We start from the raw sequence: 21,302 nt of genomic DNA, 5'->3' as shown, positions 1-21,302 counted from the left end.
AAAATCCACAGCAAAGCTATTAGAACTAATAGATGAGTTCAGTAAAGTGGCTAGATACAAGATTAATACACAAAAATCAGTACTGTTTCTATAAACTACTGATGTGCAATCTGAGGAGGAAATCAGAAAAAAAATTCTGCTTGTAACAGTAACTAAACAACCAAATGTTTAGAAATAAACTTAACCAAGGACATAAAGGACCTGTATTCAGAAAACTACTAAACATTTCTAAAAGAAACTGAAGAAGACAAATAAATGAAAGGACATTCTGTGTTCATGGATTGGAAGACTAAGTATCATTAAAATGTCAGTTCTACCCAAACTGATTTACAGATTCAATGCAATCCCAATGAAAATTCTAACAGTTTTTTTTTTTTTTAAGATATGGAAAAACCAATTATCAAATTTATTTAGAAGGAAAGGGGGTGCAAATAGACAAAAATGTCTTTAAAACAAAGAACAAAGTTGGAAGACTCTTACTTTTGGACTTTAAAGCATATTCCTTAGCTATAGTGGTAAAAACAGCATGGCACTGGCATAAAGACAAACACACTGACCAATGGAACCGAAATAAGAACTCAGAAATAGTTCTCATATCTACAGTGAAGTCATTTTTGACAAGTCTGTCAAACCCACCCAACTGGGCCAGAATGGTCTATTCAACAAATGATGATGGGAGAAACTGAATATCCATATCCAAAAGAAAGAAAGGGGACCCCTATCTCACACCTTATACAAAAATTAACTCAAAATGGGTTAAGGACCTAAATATAAATGCAACAACCATAAAACTTCTAGAAAGAAAATGTAGGAAAACATCTTCAACGTCTTGTGGTAGGTGGTAGTTTCTTAAACCTTATACCCAAAGCGTGAGCAACAAAAGAAAAAAATAGGTAAAATAGACCTCAAAATAAAATACTTTTGCACCTCAAAGGACTTTGTCAAAAGGTTGAAAAGGCAGCTGATTCAATGGGAGAAAAATTTGGCAATCACATATTCGATAACGATTTAATATCCATGATATACAAAGAGATCATACAACTCAGCAATAAAAAGACAAACTATCCAGTTAGAAACTGGGCTAAAGACTTGAAAAGATAATTGCCCAAAGAAGAAATACAAATGTCAAAGAAACACATGAAAAAATGTTGAACATCACTAATGATTAGAGAGGTGCATATCAAAACTACAATGAGATATAACTTCATACCTACTAGACTGACTGTATAAAAAAGTTGGAAAAATGTAGGTGTTGGAGAGGATGTGGAGAGATAGGAATGCTTATTCACTGTTGGTGGGAATGTAGAATGGTACAGCCAGTATGGAGAATTGTTTGGCACTTCCTAAAGAAGTTGAATGTGACCCAGGAATACCATTACTAGGTATATACCCAGAATAACTGAAAGCAGAGACATGAACAGACATTTGTACACCGATGTTCACAGCAGCATTATTCATGATTGCTAAAAGCGGGAAACAATCCAGGTGTCCATCAACCGATGAATGGATAAACAATATGTGGCTATACACACAAGGGAATATTATGCAGCTATAAGAAGAAATAGTCATTAAACATATGACAACATGGATGAACCTGGAGGATGTTATGGTTGAGTGAAGCAAGCCAGACACAAAAGGACAAATACTATATGACTGTGTTACTATGAACTAAATATATTGTGTAAATTTATGGAGTTAATAATTAGAATATAGGCCACCAGAAAGTATAACAGGAGGGTAGAGAATGGAAAGCTGAGGGTTAATCTGTGCAGAATTGGTTAAAAGGTTGTTTGTAAATCTTTGGAAATAAATAGAAATGGTGAAATCATATTTATGTGTTTGTAAATAGCAGAACTATTGTATGGGTATGATAGTGGTTGAAAGGGAAAGTGTAAGGTTGTATGTTATTACTGGAAGGAAAGCTAGGAATTGTAGCATGGGACTGTATGGAATGGTGAAACCTCATGTGAAACATGAGTATGGGTGATATGCATATATATGACTGAATTTACAAAATATAAATACAGATATACTAGAGAGAGGGAAAAAGAATAGCAGCTACTTATGGCAGGGGAAGCATAGAGAGATTGAGAGGTGATGTGTTTTGTTTGTTTTTATTTATTTTTATTGGAATAATGAGAGTGCTCTAAGAATGATTGATGAATGCACAGATATTTTTGGATGGATTTATGGTTTATTAATTTGTGTCAATAAAATAGATTTGAAAAAAAAATAAAATAAAATAGATTTGTTTAAAAAAAGCACAATAGTTTTAAAAAAGTAAACTCTATCAAATGTCCTAATGTTTTATCTTTATTTCTATCCACATTCATTTAAAATGCAATAAAACCTGATTTTAAAAAAAGATGTAATTAGCAAAGGCGTAATTTTCACCCAGGCTGCCTTCTGAGCCTTGGTGTAAAGTGTGCCTAAAATATTTTATGAGGAATTTGAATCCCTTAATTCAAACAAATCTCAGTAACGGCTAGGTGTAGTAGGTCACGTTTTGCAGACATCTTAACCTTTATGAGAAAAGAAACATCAATATCATGTGTTCTCAAATCCATAGATGCCTATGTGTGTGTGTAAAATGTCTGAAGATAATGAAAATTTAATTTCTAAAACAAAGGCGTATTTTCCCTTGGCGTTCTTTAGTCTATAGCAGTATATTGCTAATCAGAAAACTGCCACATTTTTGAGGGGTTTCATTGATTCTGCTTTCATATTATTTAATGAGGTGATTTATAGTTTCTTTGACAGGTGCATAACTTGGAGTCCTAGAACACAGGAAGAGAACAACGATCCCTAGGCATTAACTCACATTGATGACTTGAAATGTGCCTCTTGCCTCAACATAAACAGAAGCTAGCAAATTAAGAAAGAAGACAGAAGTTTTTTCTGACTTTCTTCTTGGTTACACTCTCACTGCTCCTTCCCCGCCAAGGGTACCAGGAGTTCCCAAACTAGAGTGGCCTGTGTGTTTCTGTGCAGAAAACCAATACCTCCTGTAAAGTGAGCTGAGGAAGAAAGGATGTGAAACCCCAGGACTGGTGTCTGTCATTTGGAGTCAAAATCTGTTGCACTATTGGTCAAACAAGACTCATTGTCTAGGGTAGTCAGGGGCTTTCTATAAGCTGTTCTGGAATGTTCTGCTAAAAGGAGAGTAAGCCAAGTCTTGTTTTCACCTTCCGAAAGTCTTTGGTGGGTCCTGTCCATTGGGCAGTGTGTTCTGCTGCGTGCCTGATAGCTTTGACAGAGCATTTTGGAGAACCCAGTGACCTCTCTGGCCTATGGGTCATTCTCAGGCTGAGCAGGAGAAGGCTGAGGCTGCATCTGTGTTTCTGGCTCTCATTGCCTGCCTGCCAGGGCACAATGCAGTACCTGGGCTTCAGGCACGCTTTAGGTGAAGTCATTCTTCCGTGAAAACTGAAATGGAAAATTCCTCTCGAAGTGTAGGAACTGACTGAGAAGGTTAAATTAAGCAATGCCTAGCTGAGAATCTGAGAATAAGGCTGGGGAGTGTGTGTTCTTTCAAGCATGGGTTTGGTTAGGGATCACATTGCTCCTACTTATATTGTGTCCTGTAATAACAAATTATTATGGTAAATTTCCACTGGGAAAAAATGGCCAATATTTGAAAATATATTAGGTTATATATTCATTTTTTAAATTATAAGACAAGACTATAAGTAGATCAGACAGTGAGCTGGGAATTAATTATTTAAGTTAAATTGGTTTGTTTGTTGGATATTTAGATGCAAACCAGCAGGGTTGTACAAGCCCTTGTCCTCTTTCTCTACCTTTCTATCCAAGGGGCCTCATTCTAATTCCTATTCATTATTTCAGCTCCCTCATATTCTCTGTAATCCCTTCATTCTGGAATCCTGCTCTCAGGAAAGAATCTGAGTTGGGCTCTCCATACCTTAAACACCTTAATGTGACTATAAACCTGGATATTGAGACCCTTAAGGACATTTGAATGTTACTACTTATGAATTAGAAAACTATGTCTCCTTTGTAAAGGAGGTAGAAACCAGTATCTAAATACATTTCAAAAATAAACTTGTAACCTTTATGCTTTGTCATATTTTGGGTTGTCCGGATTAATACTAGAATTCTGAGCAAGAAGTGTGTTTGTCAGTAAGCCTTTTAAACAGTTCTATCCTGGGAAGGATGGGGACCTGGCACAGTTCAGGCTCAGTGCACTGGTGTAAAATGAAAAGTTGTGCTAGATGATCTCTAAGGTCTTTCTGGAGAGTCCAGGGAGATGATGGTGAGTTCTGAATGAGAAGAGCTATGAAGACAGATTCTGAGGACCCACCAGTGGCCTTGGAGTAGCACAGCTGCCGCATCATGACCCCTGGTCCCTTCAAGCTTGTTATGAACAGGAGAAAATGTTGTAATTTTAACAGCTGGTACCAGACAATTCCTTAGGGAGGGAACTGCCTTTGTTTGGGAAGATAACACAATAAGCTATTTGGAGTTGATGGTGAATCAATGAAGACATTAGTGTCTGAGAACCTAAGCCACAAAGGAGGTAATCTATTCTACATGAGAAAGTGAAAGGAATTTGTGTTTTGTTCAACCCAAGGCTGGGTTGGAGAAGAAAATAGAGGAGCAGAGACAAGAAAGAGAAGAGAGAGGATCTGGAAAGATGGAGGAAGACTGGATACTGTGTGTTCTAATGAACAAATGAGAAAACCCTAGAGATGCCTAATGTGAGATTTTCACTTAGTTTGCTATATGCTGTGCTATCTGGTTTCTGTGATCTCCTCATCTTTATTTCCTCTAATTTTACTCACAAATGATGAATGAGTGGATAATTTTATGGAAACTGAGGAGGAAGGCATTGAGATTTTGTGTCTAGATTGAGGTGGGGTGGAACAGAGATAGCAGGTGTGGAAATAGACTCCTACAGGGAGAGGTGACCCTGAGAACTTAGCCCCACCTAGAAATGACAGGTATATTAGTAAGAGATTTGTTTTTCTACTGGGCATGGAGTTGGGGGCCCCTAGCCAATCTTAACTAGATCTTAAAGACCTGGGCAGGTGGGGAAGTGCCCAGATGACATTGTTATGAGGTCTTGTCCTCAAATAGAACTCTGATGAAGTAATGATGATTAGCAGTTTTGACCAAGTTGCAAGTTCCCGGAAGGAAGAAGAATCTGGAATGTGTCCCCATCTACTGTTCGATTATACTTTTGAGTTGACGCAGTGACTTCATCTAGCTCTCAACAACAGTCCTCTTGGGCCAGATGTTGCTTGACTGCTACGTAGAGATCTGGAAAACATAATTCCTTGGTTTCATCTGTGGCTACTTACAACTCAGTGATGACTTTCTTGCCCACATTGTTTTCTGGGAATTCTGAGGACAATCCTGAGACAGGCGACTCCTTTGTCTATGGAAGCTAGGCTTGAAAATGAGAAATGAAATGACTATTCTAAAATAGTGTGCACTAATCAGTTTCAGGTGGGTAAAAAAGTATGTATATTTAAGGGTGAAAAATGAATATGTATTTCACAGTTGCTCTGAAAAATTGGAAGTGCAGCACCAAAATATTAAAATAAAGAGTCCCATTATAGTTTTCAAAGTATCCTTTCCTATTCTTTTCCTTTGAAGCATTTATCAAAATTGAAATTCATAACTTGTGAGGTTGGTTGTTGGTTCTTTCCAGGAAGTTTCCCGAGGATGGGGACTTTTGTCCTGTACCAGGGCCAGAGTAGGACTCATGCATGTAAACTAAAGCTCTGAGTGTTGGAATGAGATGTACTTATTTTCTTCTTTCTAATTTTTTCAAAATTTTTAATATTCCACTATAAGCATTATTATTTTTCCTGATTACATAACAAATATACATATTACTAAAATAGAGGGTGCATATGAAGGACTCCATGTTACTTTTCAAAAACTTTTTTTTTTTTGCAGCTGAAGAGTCCTACACGGAAAGAACTAGCGAAGAAAGGGACGGCTTGAGGAGTGTATGTAAATGTTAGTTTTCTTTTCCTAGGTTTAATAGCTTCATTCGTCATGCAGATAGCCTAGAAAGGGTCCAAAGTGTGCTGAGAATGAGAAGAATCCATACCCACAATAGCAAGGTAATTGGCATGTAGCCTTGTCTTCAGGTTAAAATAATGGCACAGTTTGTATTTTATTCTCTACCCTTCAGAACTGGGTTTTGTTTTCATAAGGAAAAACACAATGAGACTGCTGTTATGGGATAACTTCATAGATATATTATGTTCCAGAAAATGTTTCCAGGCACTTTATAGTGGAAAATTGGCTCTCAGAGCTTAGGATCTTAGGTTTTAGTATCTTTTCAGCAGGTCAGTATACTTCAGTATGTCACTACGTAAACTGGGTAGCTCCTCCCATGATTCTTGACAGATTTGGGGTAGCTGTACATTTTTGAATGCCAGAAGGGAAAGAATTTGAATTTACTATATGCCACTCATATTCCAAAGCCACACTCAGTATTAACAGGACAGACGGGGTCATTTACATTTAACAGGAGCTGTGGATTTTAAGCAGTGATCATTTGGTGATTGATTTTTTGATTTTAGGTCAAAAATAGCCTTGATGTTTTGAGATTTCTGGTATTTAGATGAGTGGCTAATAAACCCATTTTTAGAAAAGCACTGGGGAAATGAACATGTACTTGGCTTCTTAGAGTACAGGAACTCTGTTCCTGATGGACCACAGTTTAACTTTGTTTTCAGGGTTGCCTTGGTGTAACAAAGAATCCCTTTCTGCCTTTGGGGCTGTCCTTGCCAGCCATCACCTGCCAATTGGTTCTTGTTTAAGTAAGTGTTTTGAGTAGGAAAACGAGGTGTGTGAGAAATACTTCATTCAATTCTAGGCACTCCTACCTTTTGGATACCATTAAATTTGAAAGTATGAGATTTGGCCTAAAAAAACAAAAACAAAAACAAACAAAAAAAAATTTGGCCTAATTTACTTAATGATTTTTAAAAATATATATTAAATATTTTTTGAACATTTGCTATTGCAGGGCACTGTATTAGGTGCTACAGAATTAATTAGGAACAAGATAGACAGCTTCTAGCCTCCTTAAACATATGGTATGATGGGAAAGATAAACATCAACTAGCAAGCTAGGTGGTCCTTTAATTACAGTTGTGGTAAAATTCAGGGTGTCATGAGTAGGGAGATGAGATGTCAGGGGACCTTATGCTAAGGACTTGGAATAAGGAGCTTCTTTCATTGTAGAAATGAAAAGATGAGGTGACTGGAGCAGTGTGTGAAGGTGAGAGTGTGGAGAAGAGGATGGAGAGGCAGACTGTCTGGCTCGTGAGGGCTTGTAGGACTGGCCGTGAACTAGCAATCTTCTGCCCATGTAAGAAAACTGTCTACCTCAGGAAGGATGCATAGGATGTATATTTGCTTGCTGCTTTACCACCCCTCCTTCAACCCTCTCCCAGTTCTAGGAATTGCTTCTCTTTTACTCCATCTCGACAATTGCCTAGGAAGTAGCCATAATGCATATTCTGTGTCCCCGCCACAGTGCATTGGTCTAGGGGATTTTCTTACTTGGTTTCTGGGTATTGGAATTGGAATCGAGAAAGAGAAGTTAGTTTCACTCCTGGTGGCTGAAACAGAGGACCTAAAACTGAAGGGCTGGGAAGTGGATGTGGCTCAACTGATAAAGTATCTGCCTGCCATATGGAGGGTCCAGGGTTCGAAACCCAGGGCCTCCTGACCCGTGTGGTGAGCTGGCCTACGTGCAGAGCTGCTGTGTGCAAGGAGTGCTGTGCCACACAGGTACACCCCTGCATAGGGGTGACCCACGTGCAAGGAGTGCGCCCAGTAAGGAGAGCCGCCCCACATGAGAAAAGGGCAGCCTGCTCAGGAGTGGCGCCGCACACACGGAGAGCTGACGCAACAAGATGACACAACAAAAAAGAGATGCAGTTTCCCAGTGCTGCCTGACAATACAAGCGGACACAGAAGAGCACACAGCAAATGGACACAGAGCAGACAAACAGCGGGGGAGGGGAATGGGAGAGAAATAAATAAATCTTTAAAAAAACAAAAAACTGAAGGGCTTTTGGACCTGTGTTCTCTCTAGTGACCAGAAACACAGAGATGGAGCGATGAAGCAAATCACAGAGAGAACTTAAGGTGAAATCAGAGAGGGAAAGCATATATCTGGGTCCTTTACAAGCTCCAGGCCTTGGTTCTAGATTTTACCAGCATGTATGCTAGCCTTGGATTCCATAATAAAATAGTATTCCTCTAAAAAGGATCTTCTCCCATTTCTTATTTAAACTGGCCAGAGTTTCTTTCTGTTACTAATATGAAATTATTTTTTTCTCCTGTTTGTGTGTATATATATATATATATATATATATATAGACATATATTATAAATCTGCTTTATGTCCATTTTCTGACTGTAAATGGAACCCAAGGCTTGCTAATTAATGGAAAAGCTATATTCCTCTAGCTTAGTTTGAGGTTAGAAAGGAGCAGGGAAAGTTAAATTCATCTAACATTTTCCAAGAATGAAAATTTGATGGATGAGAACTTTGCTGCATAAGCAAAAACACTTGGACAAGATAATTTATGGATTTGAGCATAAAAACTTAATATGAAATGACCTGTAGCAATCTCTCTGATCTGAGTCTTTACTGCCTATTTAAGTCTTCCTTCTTTTTGAAGGTGATGCAAACAGAATAGTTTTAGCATAACTAAAATGTGGTTTATTTATAAGCACTAGCAACTGCATTTTCCTAATTCTGATTTTGCTGCATCATCAGCTCCTGGGAGCCAGCGACTTCACTAATGGTGAGGTCATTCGCACAGACTGGCTTCCAGGCCTGCTAATTTGAATGAACAGTGCTTGCCAATCACTGCTGAGCTTTGAGAAAGTGCTAGTCTAAAGATGGGCAAATCAAAGGCAGTTCCACACAGTGGTATGATAATCAAATTGTCCAGTTACCTATTTACTGAGCTAATTAGAGGCAGTGTGTATGTATAATGCCTAAGAGCAGGCTCTGTGGAAGCAGACCTGTTGGGAAGTCCCACCTCTGCTATTTATAAGCGCGATGACTTCAGGCAAGATACCCAATCTTCCTGAATCTCGACTTTCTTATCTGTAAAATCTAAAATCCATGAGAATATTACAATTAGATGAAATAGTATATATGAGCACATAGTAAGTTAAGTTTTAACAATTGCTATAGCTATTATTATGTAAAACAGTTGCCACAATACCTAGAATTTGATAAATGTTATGGCTCTTTTACCCTAAAAACATACATATCCAAATACATAAAGTTTCCATGGGTAAACACTCCCCTTGATCTGTCTGTTCCTGGACAGTGGGTCAAGAATCCCCAACTTAATCCAGCCAACTCATTTTATAGGAAGTAAGATAGAGATCCAGAGAAGTGATACTTTTCTGAGGTCAGGCGGTCCCTGGCAGAACTGGATGGGCAACTCAGGGCCTGTGTCCTGATTCGATGCTGACCTCATGATGCTGTCTATTTTATGTACAGAAAACATAGTGTTCTTCAACTTCATTGATATGTGTATGGAGGAAACGTGACATTTGCAAAAGAGATCCTTATTCAAGCTTGTGAATATGGAAATGTTTATGCGGCTCCTTGTCTTCTCCCAAAACATATTTCTATCAAAAATCACCTGTTTCTTGTGCAAATTCTCACATATGAACTAACCTTTATCAAAATATCTTCTCTTGCTTGGTGGCAGTTTTCCCCAAGGAACTGGATTTTGTTATCATTCACGGGCATTACTATACCCAAAGACAAGGAGGGAATCTCCAAGTTTTATTGCCTTGGAGATGCTCAGCACTTGCAACCTAAATAATTTCCCAAATGCTAGCTGCATTTTCTGAGGATCCAAATTTGTGCTTCAGTGAAATTTCACTTGGGAACATGTCATGGATTTTTAGAGTTGCTTGGGAATAACCAAAATGATGATTGTTGTGTCCTTTCATGCTTAGTATTTACTCCCTAATGGTTGCAGTATACTTCTCACTGGGCAGACCGCTGTGTTCCATTATGAGGGTCATAGTTTAGGGACTGGGGCCAGGTGTACACATGAGAACAAGCAATGAGGGAGGAAGGGGTTTTGAAAGTTGAGCTAAACGAGTGAAGGTAAAGGAATTGGGTTTATTTGCTTTGGCAAGAGAGCCGAAGAGGAGTAATAGAAGTGCCTTCAAATATTTTAAGGCTGTCAAGCGGAGGAGGGATTTCACTTACTATACTATGGTGGGTATTACAGGGAGGCATAATTTGGACTGTTTATATAAAAAAATGAATGACAGGGAAGCAGACTTGGCCCAAGGGATAGGGCGTCTGCCTACCACAGGGGAGGTCTGGTCTGCAGTTCAAACCCCGGGCCTCCTTGACCTGTGTGCTGATGCATGCAAGGAGTGCCCTGCCACACAGGGGTGTCCCCTGCATAGGGGAGCCCCATGCGCAAGGAGTGTGCCCCATAAGGAGAGCCGCCCAGTGTGAAAGAAAGTGCAGCCTGCCCAAGAATGGCGCCGCACACACTGAGAGCTGACACAACAAGATGATGCAACAACAACAACAACAAAAAGAAACACAGATTCCCAGTGCCACTGATAAGGATAGAAGTGGTCACAGAAGAACACACAGCAAATGGACACAGAGAGCAGATGACTGGGGGGGAGGGGAGAAAAAAAATGACAATAATGATTTTAACAATGATGGCAGGTTTTGAGCCCTTTTATGAGAACAAGCACTTTCCTGGCATGGTATTAATAATTCCTATTTTGTAGATGATGAAACTGGATTCACATTGGTTTGGGAACTGGCCCAAGGGCACACTTTAAGGGCCAGGTTCATGGGACTGCAGAGTCTTATAAAGAGTGAATTCTGGGAAGCGGACTTGGCCCAATGGATAGGGCGTCCACCTACCACATGGGAGGTCCACGGTTCAAACACACGGCCTCCTTGACCCGTGTGGAGCTGGCCCATGCGCAGTGCTGATGTGTGCAAGGAGTGCCCTGCCATGCAGGGGTGTCCCCGGTGTAGGGGAGCCCCATGCGCAAGGAGTGCGCCCTGTAAGGAGAGCCACCCAGCGCGAAAAAAAGTGCATCCTGCCCAGGAGTGGCGCCACACACACGGAGAGCTGACGCAGTAAGATGACGCAACAAAAAGAGACCCAGATTCCCAGTGCCGCTGACAAGAATAGAAGCGGACACAGAAGAACACGTAGCGAATGGAAGCAGAGAGCAGACAGCTGAGGCGGGGGATGAGAAGGGGAGAAAAATAAATAAAAATGAATCTTTAAAAAAAAAAGAGTGACTTCCTCCCTCACAAGGCAGAAGAGAGGTTGTAGGAAGACACAGGCCAACCTTGTTTTCCGCTCCTCCTGAGTGCCTACTATAGGGCCTGGCCTTAGCCAGTGAGCTAATAGTGGTGCAACAAGCCAATGATTGGCTCCTGCCTTTGGTGGGAGGTTAGCCTTCTCTGACTGGTCTCTAAGACCCTTTCAAACTCACTAATCATTTATTAGCCAAAAAAATAGACATCCCCATCATTTGGCTGTTGGATCTGAGGTAGTTGCAGTTAACGCCATGCAAAGCTGAACCAGGGATGAGTAAAGGGGAGAGAGCAGCAGGCTGTGGGAGCACAGAGGGTGGGGCTTTCTTTATATTAATAACTCCTTTAAGTTGAGTATGCCCAGGCTGACCTGGGGTATCTTTGAGCATTATGGCTAGTTATTGCTTTCAGTGCTGTACTCTGCATTCTGTGGAGCTTGTAGGATATAATGAGCATGATGGACTCTGAAGACTTAAAAAATGGGAGAAATGACTCCCATTTGATTTAGAGGCCAATTAACAGGAATAATAAATACCTTATATTAGTGGCACACTTTGAACACTTGCATAAAATGTCTTCTTTGATCCTTGAAGTGGATAAAAAAAATATATACCCCCCAAATGAATGGATCCTGTTTATACAAAAATATTTGCAGAAGAAGCTGAGGTTCAGAGAAATTAAGGAATTTACTCAAGGCCTCATGAAGTTCCAGTCTCTCTCTCTGAGCTGTAGGGTTGGTTATCAACTGCCTACTTGGTATCTCCTCTCGGGTAGATGATGGGCACCTCAAATACAGCATGACCTAAACAGAGCTCTTGATTCCTTCTCCTGCACTTTCTGTCTTTATGACATCACAGTTAGCTGGGTGGATTAGTTTCCTATAACTACTGTAACAGATTAACATGTCATAGCTTAAAGCAACACAAATTTATTATTCTACAGTTCTAGAGGTCAGAGGTCTAAAATACGTCCACAGGGCTGAGTTCCTCCTGGAGCCCCTAGGGGGAAATCCATTTCCTTGCCTTTCCCAGCCTCTAAAGGCTGCCTGCATTCCTGGGCAAGTGACCTTGTAGCACCCTAACCTCTCCTTACATCATGACTTCACCTTCCCTGACTCTGACCCTCCAAGCACCCTCATTCATTTACAAAAACCTTTGTGATTACATTAGGCCCACCCAGATTATCTAGAACAATCTCATCATCTCAAGACCTTTGATTTAATCACACCTGCAGAGTACCTTTTGCCATGCAAAGTAACATATTGACGGGTTTTGGGCAGTAGGAACTGTGGACATCTTTGGGGGCTATTCATCTTCTTACGGAACTAGGTCCTGGGGCCAAAACTGAAATGTTGACTCTTTTATCCAACCCACCAGCAAGTCCTGTGGGGATCTCTGCCAACCCCATCTTGCATTTCCTTGACTTTCAGCTTTTGGCCACTCCCTCTGTGGCTTTCTGTCTTTCAGTCTGACTTTCATCCTATTTCACTTGATCTTTTTATGCCAAAGCTTTCCATCTGGTCTCCTGCTTCCACTCTTGCCTCCCTGCTGTCTGCACTCCATGTAGCGGCTGGAGTGGCCTTTAAAAATGTGGGTCAAATCATACCACTTTCCTGTAGGTTTACCTCTTTCTCCAAAAAATATCCAAATAACTTCCCATTCATGATTGGGCCCTATTTCTCCAACCCCCTTGGCCTTACCCTCATCACCTCCACTCTTTGCCTCACTCACTCTGCTCTGGTCACTCCAGCTTTCTTGCTGTTTCTTAAACATGCCCAGAACTCTCTTCCCCCAGATGACTGCGTAGCTCACTTCTGCACTTCTCTCACATCTCTGCTCAAAATTTAGCTCCTTAGAACCACTTTCCATGTCCCCTGCCCTGCTTAATTTTTCCTTCAGAGCACTTGGCAGCACTGACAGGATATTGTATATGTATTGCTTGTGAGTTTATCATCTGCTTCCTTCCATAAGAGGGTAGTTTCATGAGGGCAGAGAATTTGCATTTTCTCAGAACCTGTAATAGAACCATGTGCATATAGTAAGAGCTTGATAAATGTATACATGAAAGTTGGGGTTTAAACCCAGGTCTTGTGGTACTGGGTGGAGGGTGCTTTTCCCTTCCCCACGTTTCCTTTCCACGGGCTAAGAGAAATATGCTTTTATAATATTGGCAAGTCTTTGTTTTCCAGAGACCTTCCCAAACATAGGTCAGCACCAGTGCAACCTGACCCCATTGGTTAGGGGACAGGTCGGCTAGTTCTCTTCTAAGCCGGTGAAGCCTGCCTGCTCCCAGGTGTGCCAAAGCAGTGAACTGTTTGCCAGGAACTCTTCTCATTGATTTCTCAAGAGCCAGTGACTCTGCACATAATATTTTTACACCCCAGATGTGTTCCCTGAAGAAGCACAGCTCTTTTAGGTGAGTTTAAGTGCAGGTGGCTATGCTTGAGAATATTCACATGACCCCAAAGTACCTCAAACCTTCTGGATGTGTGCTCGAGCCACAGAGTTGGCACCTGAGCTCCAGAGAATGGCTAGCCCTACTTCTAGTTAGGTTGGCAAGATGTTGTTGAGCTTCTGCCATAAGCCAGGGACTGAGGTAAGTAATGGAGATGCAGGGAGCAAACAGTTCCAACAGTTCTGGAGGAGTTTTTATGGCTGACATCGGTGTTACTTAGAGTGGCCTGTGGACCAGCTTACCAGCATCACCTAGAAATTTGATAGAAATGCAGAATCTCAGGTCCCACCTCAGATCTGCTGAATCAAAACTTGCATTTTAACAAGATCCTCAGGTGATTCATCACATATGAATGTTTAAGTAGCACTACTCTAGGGAGTGTGACAAACACATAAAGAGTTACTTAAGAGAGAGGGAAGACTAGGAAGCGCCAGCTGCCCAGGGAAGGGCATGGAATTTATGTTTTTTTGATGTGTGTAGCAGGTAAGGGTTGGTATAGCAACACTGACCAGGAAAGGCCAACAGAATGAGATAATAGCTATGCTAAAGTCTAATGGAAGAGTAGGGGTTTTAACAACAACAACCATAGCTATGACTTATTGAATATCTGATCATGATGTAAAAATAATAGCAGTCATTTGTGTAACCACTTCTGTGATCCCAGTTCTACTTATTTTATCTTCTAATAGTTTAATACATTAACTCATTCTAATCCTCAGCACCTCTGTGAGGTAGGCATAGTTAATATCCCTGTTTTTCAAGTAAGGAAACTCACTGACAGAGGTTAGGTAATTTGCCCAAGGTCATACAGCTAACAAATATCAGCAATGGGATTTGTCTTCAAAGCCTGGCCTATAAACTACATGACCAGTATTTGGCCTCTCCTATTGAGGTGTGTGTGTGTGTGTGTGTGTGTGTGTGTGTGTGTGAGAGAGAGAGAGAGAGAGAGAGAGAGAGAGAGAGAGAGAGAGAGAAAGACAAAGAGAGAAAGATATGAGAAGAGAAGGTGGGAAGGTTAGGAGATGTATCAGAGGCAGGCAGTTGTCTGCTTCCATTTCATAGGCTTAGATTGTCAATGTTTCACCATTTTTCTCTCTCAAAGGTGAGAGTTTCTAAGAACTTTTGGGGTTATATGAAGAGAAAAAGAATGTTCTGGGTTTCAGGTACAGCTGTGAGGTTTTAAAAGCTGAACAAGTGAGGCAAGCAAACTTGAACTGGGTTCCTGACTATGATTACTGGAATGCCAGGTGATCTGAGCTGGGCAATTCAGTTCATTTCAAATCTACCTCTCGGGGAGCCTGTGTGCTGCTGATGAGATGGAGGGAGAGACCTGTGAAGCTAAGTCCTCTTAACATCCCCATGATGATGATGAAATCACACATACTTCTTTCAAGGTGATGTGAAAAAATGATTAGAGATTGTGAAAAGTTTCAGATAGAAATCTTTTTAGGTGGGCACCAGGACTGGGTAAGTTGCAATCTTCCTCTATCTGACCTTGCATAATGTAGCATGTCCTGTGGCGGGGACATGCAGTACTCTACCTATTGTGTATTAAAAAGCCATTTTGACGTATTCCTAACAGGAAACCTTGTTATCTCTGTTCCAATCTCCATTTCACAGCAGCTGTCATCTGCTGTACTGTTCAGCAATGAGCACGAACGAGGTCAGCCTGTCCCCAACTTCTTTTCTTTTTGTGACAGTGTTAAAAAACAACAAAAAACAGCTCCCTAATTGTTCCATTTCTCCTTCATCTAGTTTTGATATTCTGACTACTACCTGGACCTCCGGAGAACTCCTGTTCATCATCCGCTTCTTCAGGAGTTTTTGTCTGTTTAAATAAAATTTGGGGAAAATAAAGTGTTTGTGAAAAAAATACTATAAATCTGCACTGTTTAATATGGTGGCCAAGATGTGGCTACTGAGCCCTCTAAATGTGGTTAGGGTGACTAAGAAGACCTGTAAGAGTAAGATACACATCAGATTTCAAAGACTTAATATGAGAAAAAAAGGTAAAATATTTCATTAATTGATTGATAATATTTTGGTCACATTGGGTTAAATACAATGTGATATTGAAATTAGTTTCAACTTTTTATTTTTTTAAATGGAGCTACTAGAAAAATTAAAACTACGTATGTGGCTCTCATTTGTGGCTTATATTGTATTTCTTAGAGACAGTTCTGCTGAAAACCTGTTTGTCCAAGAGTAGCTGATGAGATTTCTGTCTACAAGAATCCATATTTAGAGCCAAAGGTCAAGTAAATTTAATTTTTCTCCCTAGGATATCTCTTCCACTCCTTACCCCTTGCCTTTGTGGTCCCTGGACCCTCTAATCAGATCCTGTTTAGGTTTTAGGCACTGAATTTGTTAGTCGCCCAGCTGGTTGGCTGTCTGCCTCGTCTTCAGTCTTCTGGACTTTCTCGAGGACTCCTCAGCAACCTCTTCATCGTTTGCCCAGCCCTAAATGTATGTGTTCCTCATAGTTCTGACCTCAACCATCATTCTTTGCCTTCCCTTTCTTTCCCTCCCCTTGTCTTTCCTTGCCTTCCTTTTCCTTCTTTGCCTTCTTCTCCCTTCCCTTCTCACTTGACACTTACCTTGGGTAATCCCTTCCACACCTATGACTTCAGCTACCATCTTAAGGCTGTAGATGATGCTCAAGTTCATGTCTTCCACTCCAATCTTTTTCCTGAGATAATTAACTCAGCTTCCTACTGGATGTCTATACTTTCTTGTCCTGTGGTACCTCAAACCTCAGTATGCCCTTAGTGGGACTCAGAATTCTTCCTTCTTTCATGATTGTTTTTGTTCTATTTTCCATTTAATTCTTAGAGAGTAGTCCAAACACCTATTCACTTCTCCAAGTCAGGTCACCAGGTATTAATATCCTTGATACCCCTTTCTCTTTTACATCTCCCATATCTAGTCAGTACCCAAGCCCCACCATTGACTTCTCGATCCTTCTGAGGTCATCTTCTCTCCATTCTTACCACTACTACCATAGCTTAGGACAGCATCATCTCCCTTCAATGTCTGCTGTAATCACCCATTACCTCACTGCCTCGAACCCTCCTCTAGGCTCTTCTCTTCAATGTAGCTAATGTGATCTTTCTAAATCACAATTCTGGTAAAACTCTTCTGAGGCTTCCCAGTGTCCTTAGGACCAAGTCCACATTCCTTTTCGTAGCCTACAAAACCCTGTTTCCTAGTTCTGCCTGCCCTTCCAGCCTTGTCTCTTGCTCTTCTCCCCACCAGCACCAGTTGCCTTCATACCAGTCAAACTGGACCACACCTTCCAGGACCTCTGTCCCTTGCCTTGGCATATTCCTTCTCAGTTTAGGTTAGGTGTTGCCATAGTGCCCCAGGCTTCTTCTCTCTTGGTTCTGACAATTAAGCTGGACTGCAATTGTTGGTTTAATTGTCTGTCTTGGGAAACGGACTTTGGCCCAGTGGTTAGGGCGTCCGTCTACCATATGGGAGGTCCGCGGTTCAAACCCCGGGCCTCCTTGACCCGTGTGGAGCTGGCCATGCGCAGTGCTGATGCACGCAAGGAGTGCCGTGCCACGCAAGGGTGTCCCCCGCGTGGGGGAGCCCCACGCGCAAGGAGTGCGCCCGTGAGGAGCTGCCCAGCGTGTAAAGAAAGTGCAGCCTGCCCAGGAAAGGCGCCGCCCACACAAGCGGACAAAGAAACAAGACGCAGCAAACAGACACCAAGAACAAACAACCAGGGGAGGGGGGGAAATTAAATAAAATAAATAAATCTTTAAAAAAAAAAAAATTGTCTGTCTTTGGCCTTCAGTCTGAATCAGGAAGGCAAGAACTCAGTTTTTCTTGTTCATCTGCAGTAGTAATATTTTGAAAATGCTATTTCATAATTTGTAACAAACGTTTCATAACTATGCAAGGTGGTGGGGCCCTGTCTGATGCTGTGCATGTTTGTTTTATAAATTCACAACTTTTCCTATATACTCATCGTTTATGTATGTTCATATATGAATGATATACTTTAATTAAATTTTATTTAAATATGTCCTGCATGGTGCCTTACATATCCAAGACCTTCAGTGAATCTGTGTTAAGTAAATGAATAATTGCTTTGGCTATTAGAGGTAGTTAACAACAGTGGAGAGGAAGTAGAAGAGGAATTCACATCTTTTGGTTCTTTGCCTGTGAATGGGTAAAAGCCCAGGTGTTAATTTTAAATACTTAAAACTGGGGGCGCAGATGTGGCTCAAGCAGTTGAATGCCCACCTCCCACATGGGAGGTCCCAGGTTTAGTTTCTGGTGACTCCTGAATAAACAAAAACAAAGAACAAGCAAAACAAACAAGAAAACCAACTTAGGGAAGCCGATGTGGCTCAGTGGTGGAGCACTGGTTTCCCACATGTGAGGTCCCAGGTTCAATCGCTGGTACTTCAAAAAAAAAAAAAAAAAAATTAAAACTGGTAGTTCACATGCACTGCCACTCAGAATGTGATGGAATACCTGTTCCCCTAGGTGGTCTCTGTTTAGTTGCGGGATCACAGGGAGGCTCTGGGCCCCAGTGACCATTTAAAAGCAATAGTATGGCTGGACTGATGCATACTGATGAAAGATCTGGTGAGGGGAGGAGTTCAAATTTAAAAACTAAAGAGTTGGGTTATTTTTTTGGAATATCTGGGCTTTCATTTACCGGACCTGCTCTTTTTTTTAAAAAAAAGATTTATTTATTTAAACCTCCCCCGCCCCGCCCCTTGTTTTGTGTTCACTGTCTGCTCTCTGTGTCCATTCGCTGTGCATTCTTCTGTGTCTGCTTGTCTTCTCTTTAGATGGCACCAGGAACCGAACCTGGGACCTTCCAGAGTAGGAGAGAGGTGCTCAATCTCTTGTGCCACTTTAGCTTCCAGGTCTGCTGTGTCTCTTATTGTCTCTCCTGTGTCTTTTTTTTTAATTTAAATTTTTAAATTTTAAAAATTTAAAGAAGTATACCACTCATACATAAACATACATAAACAATAAGTGTACAGCAATAGTTGTGAACTTATAAAACAGACTTATAATATCATATAGGATTCTTGCATCTCACCCCACCGCCAACACCTTGCATTGTTGTTAAACCATTTTAACTAATAATTAAAGAGTATTGTCAAAATAGTACTACTAACCAAAGTATTTTCCCCCAATACCCCTATTATCATTATTATCTTTATATATTTATATATGAACATACATAAACAATAAGTGTATAGTAAAAGCTATGAACTTGCAAAGCAAACATGCATAATATCATACAGGAGTCCCACATACCAACCTTCCACCAACACCCTGCAATGTTGTGAGATGTTTGTTACGAATTATGAAAGGATATTGTCAAAATCTTACTACTAATTATAGTTCTTATCTTATATTTGGTGTATTTCCCCCCCAAACCACCCTGTTATTATTTTTTTAAATAATGTTTTATGACAGAAGCTGTAAACTTATAAAACAATCATGCAAATGTGCAGAATTCCCAAACAACACTGTTCTATCAGCACACCACATTGTGGTGGAACATTTGTTACAAATAATATAATATTATCTGATTGTTACCATATCTATAATGTACATTTGACACACATTTTCCATATTGCCCCATTATCAACACAGTATGTCTTTGACATAGGTGCAAGAATATTATAATATTACTGCTAACTGCAGTCCATAGGTCACTCAGGTTGTTTCTTTCTTATGCTTCTCCACATTCCCACCACCCTGCAATATGATGTACATTTGCTCTAGCAAACAAAGGACACTCTTGCATCTGTACCATCAACCACAATTCTCATCCACCTTTTGGTTTACTGTGCTGTTTTCTTCCTAGAATATTCTGTAGCATTCTGTCAGTTGGAATTTACATACCTAGACTATCATTTTCAGCCACATTCCTATGTATAAACTAGCTGTTACTATGTGTCACCATTTATTCTATACATTTCCACACTTTTACAATAAAGGTAATTAAAACTGCTACATATATTAAACATCAGTAGTCCATCTCAGTCTTCTTCTAATCTCCTTTAAGAATCCACCACCTACCACCAGGTCTTGAAGATATTTTCTTACAATTTCTTCTAGAAGCTTTATGGTTATTGCTTTTATTTTTAGGTTTTTGATCAATTTTGAGTTAATTTTTGGATAAGGTGTGAGATAGGAGTCCTCTTTTCTTCTTTTGGCTGTGGATATCCAGTTCTTTCAGCACCATTTGTTGAATGGATTGTTCTGCCCAAGCTGTGTGGGTTTGACAGGCTAGTCAAAAATCACTTGACCATACCTGTGAGGGTCTGTTTCTGAACCATCAGTTTGGTTCCATGGGTCTGTGTGTCTGTCTTAATGCCATACCATGCTGTTTTTAGCACTATAGCTAGGTAATATAATTTAAAGTCTAGAGAGGAGAGTTCACTTTTCCTTTTTAAGATGTTTCTGGATATTCATGGACACTTAACCTTCCAAATAAATTTGATAATTGTGTTTTCAATTAAAAAAATTGCTGGTGGACTTTTTATTGGGATTGCATTGAATCTGTATATCAATTTGAATAGAATTGACATCTTAGTGATATTTAGTCTTCCAATCTGTGAGCATGGAATGTTCTTCCAGTTATTTAGGCCTTTTTTATTTCTTTTAACATTGAGTTGCAGTTTTCTGAATATAAGTGGGCTTTACATCATTGGTGAAGTTTATTCCTGACTATTTGAGTTTTATCTGTCATATTTTATTTTGACACTTTTAGTTACTTTTATTGATATAGTCTTCAATTTTAGACTCTCTTCTAGGCCACTCTCTCCTTTCTTTTCTTTTCAGGCTCTAACATATGCTTTAGAATTTCCTGAAAATCTGGTCTCTTGGTTAGAAATTCTCTATTTTCTGTTTATCTGTGAATATTCTAATCTTGCCCTCATTTTTGAAAGACAGTCTTGCTGTTTGTAAGATTCTTGGCTGGAAGTTTTTCTCTTGTAGTATCTTAAATATATCAGAGCACTGTCTTCTTGCTTCCATGGTTTGTGGTGAGAAATCAGCACTTAATCTTATTGGGTATCCCTTGTATGTTATGCATTGCTTTTCTCTTGTTGTTCACAGAATTCTCTCTTTGTCTTTGGCATTTGACATTCTGATTAGTATGTGTCTCTGAGTTGGTCTGTTTGGGTTTTTTCAGATGGGCATATGTTGTGCTTCTTGGACATGGATATCTATGTCCTTCACTAGGGTTGGGAAATTTTCTACCCTTATTTCTTCAAATATTCCTCCTGCCCCTTTTCCCTTCTCTTCTTCTGGGACAATCAAGACATGTATGTTTACACATTTTTTGCTGTCATTTAGTTCCCTAAAACCTTGTTCATTTTTTTCCATTCTTTTCTTCATCTGTTCTTTTGTATACTCACTTTCAGAACCCATTTCTTCAAGCCCACCAATCCTTTCTTCTGCCTCTTCAAATCTGCTATTAGATGATTCCATTGTTTTTTAAATTTCGTTTATTGTGCCTTTCATTCCTGTA

General features: G+C 40.2%; 1 protein-coding gene across 7 annotated transcripts in view; it reads left to right on the top strand.

Annotated features, from left to right (window-relative positions):
- The window catches only part of ST6GALNAC3 (ST6 N-acetylgalactosaminide alpha-2,6-sialyltransferase 3), a 626,194-nt gene that overhangs the window by 40,785 nt on the left and 564,107 nt on the right, over positions 1-21,302 (top strand). The gene's annotated exons all lie outside the window — the stretch shown is intronic.

Source organism: Dasypus novemcinctus, chromosome 9, assembly GCF_030445035.2.
Source record: "Dasypus novemcinctus isolate mDasNov1 chromosome 9, mDasNov1.1.hap2, whole genome shotgun sequence".
NCBI lineage: Eukaryota > Metazoa > Chordata > Mammalia > Cingulata > Dasypodidae > Dasypus > Dasypus novemcinctus.
Note: the sequence above shows the minus strand (reverse complement) of the source record. Positions and strands in the feature narration are given on the sequence as shown.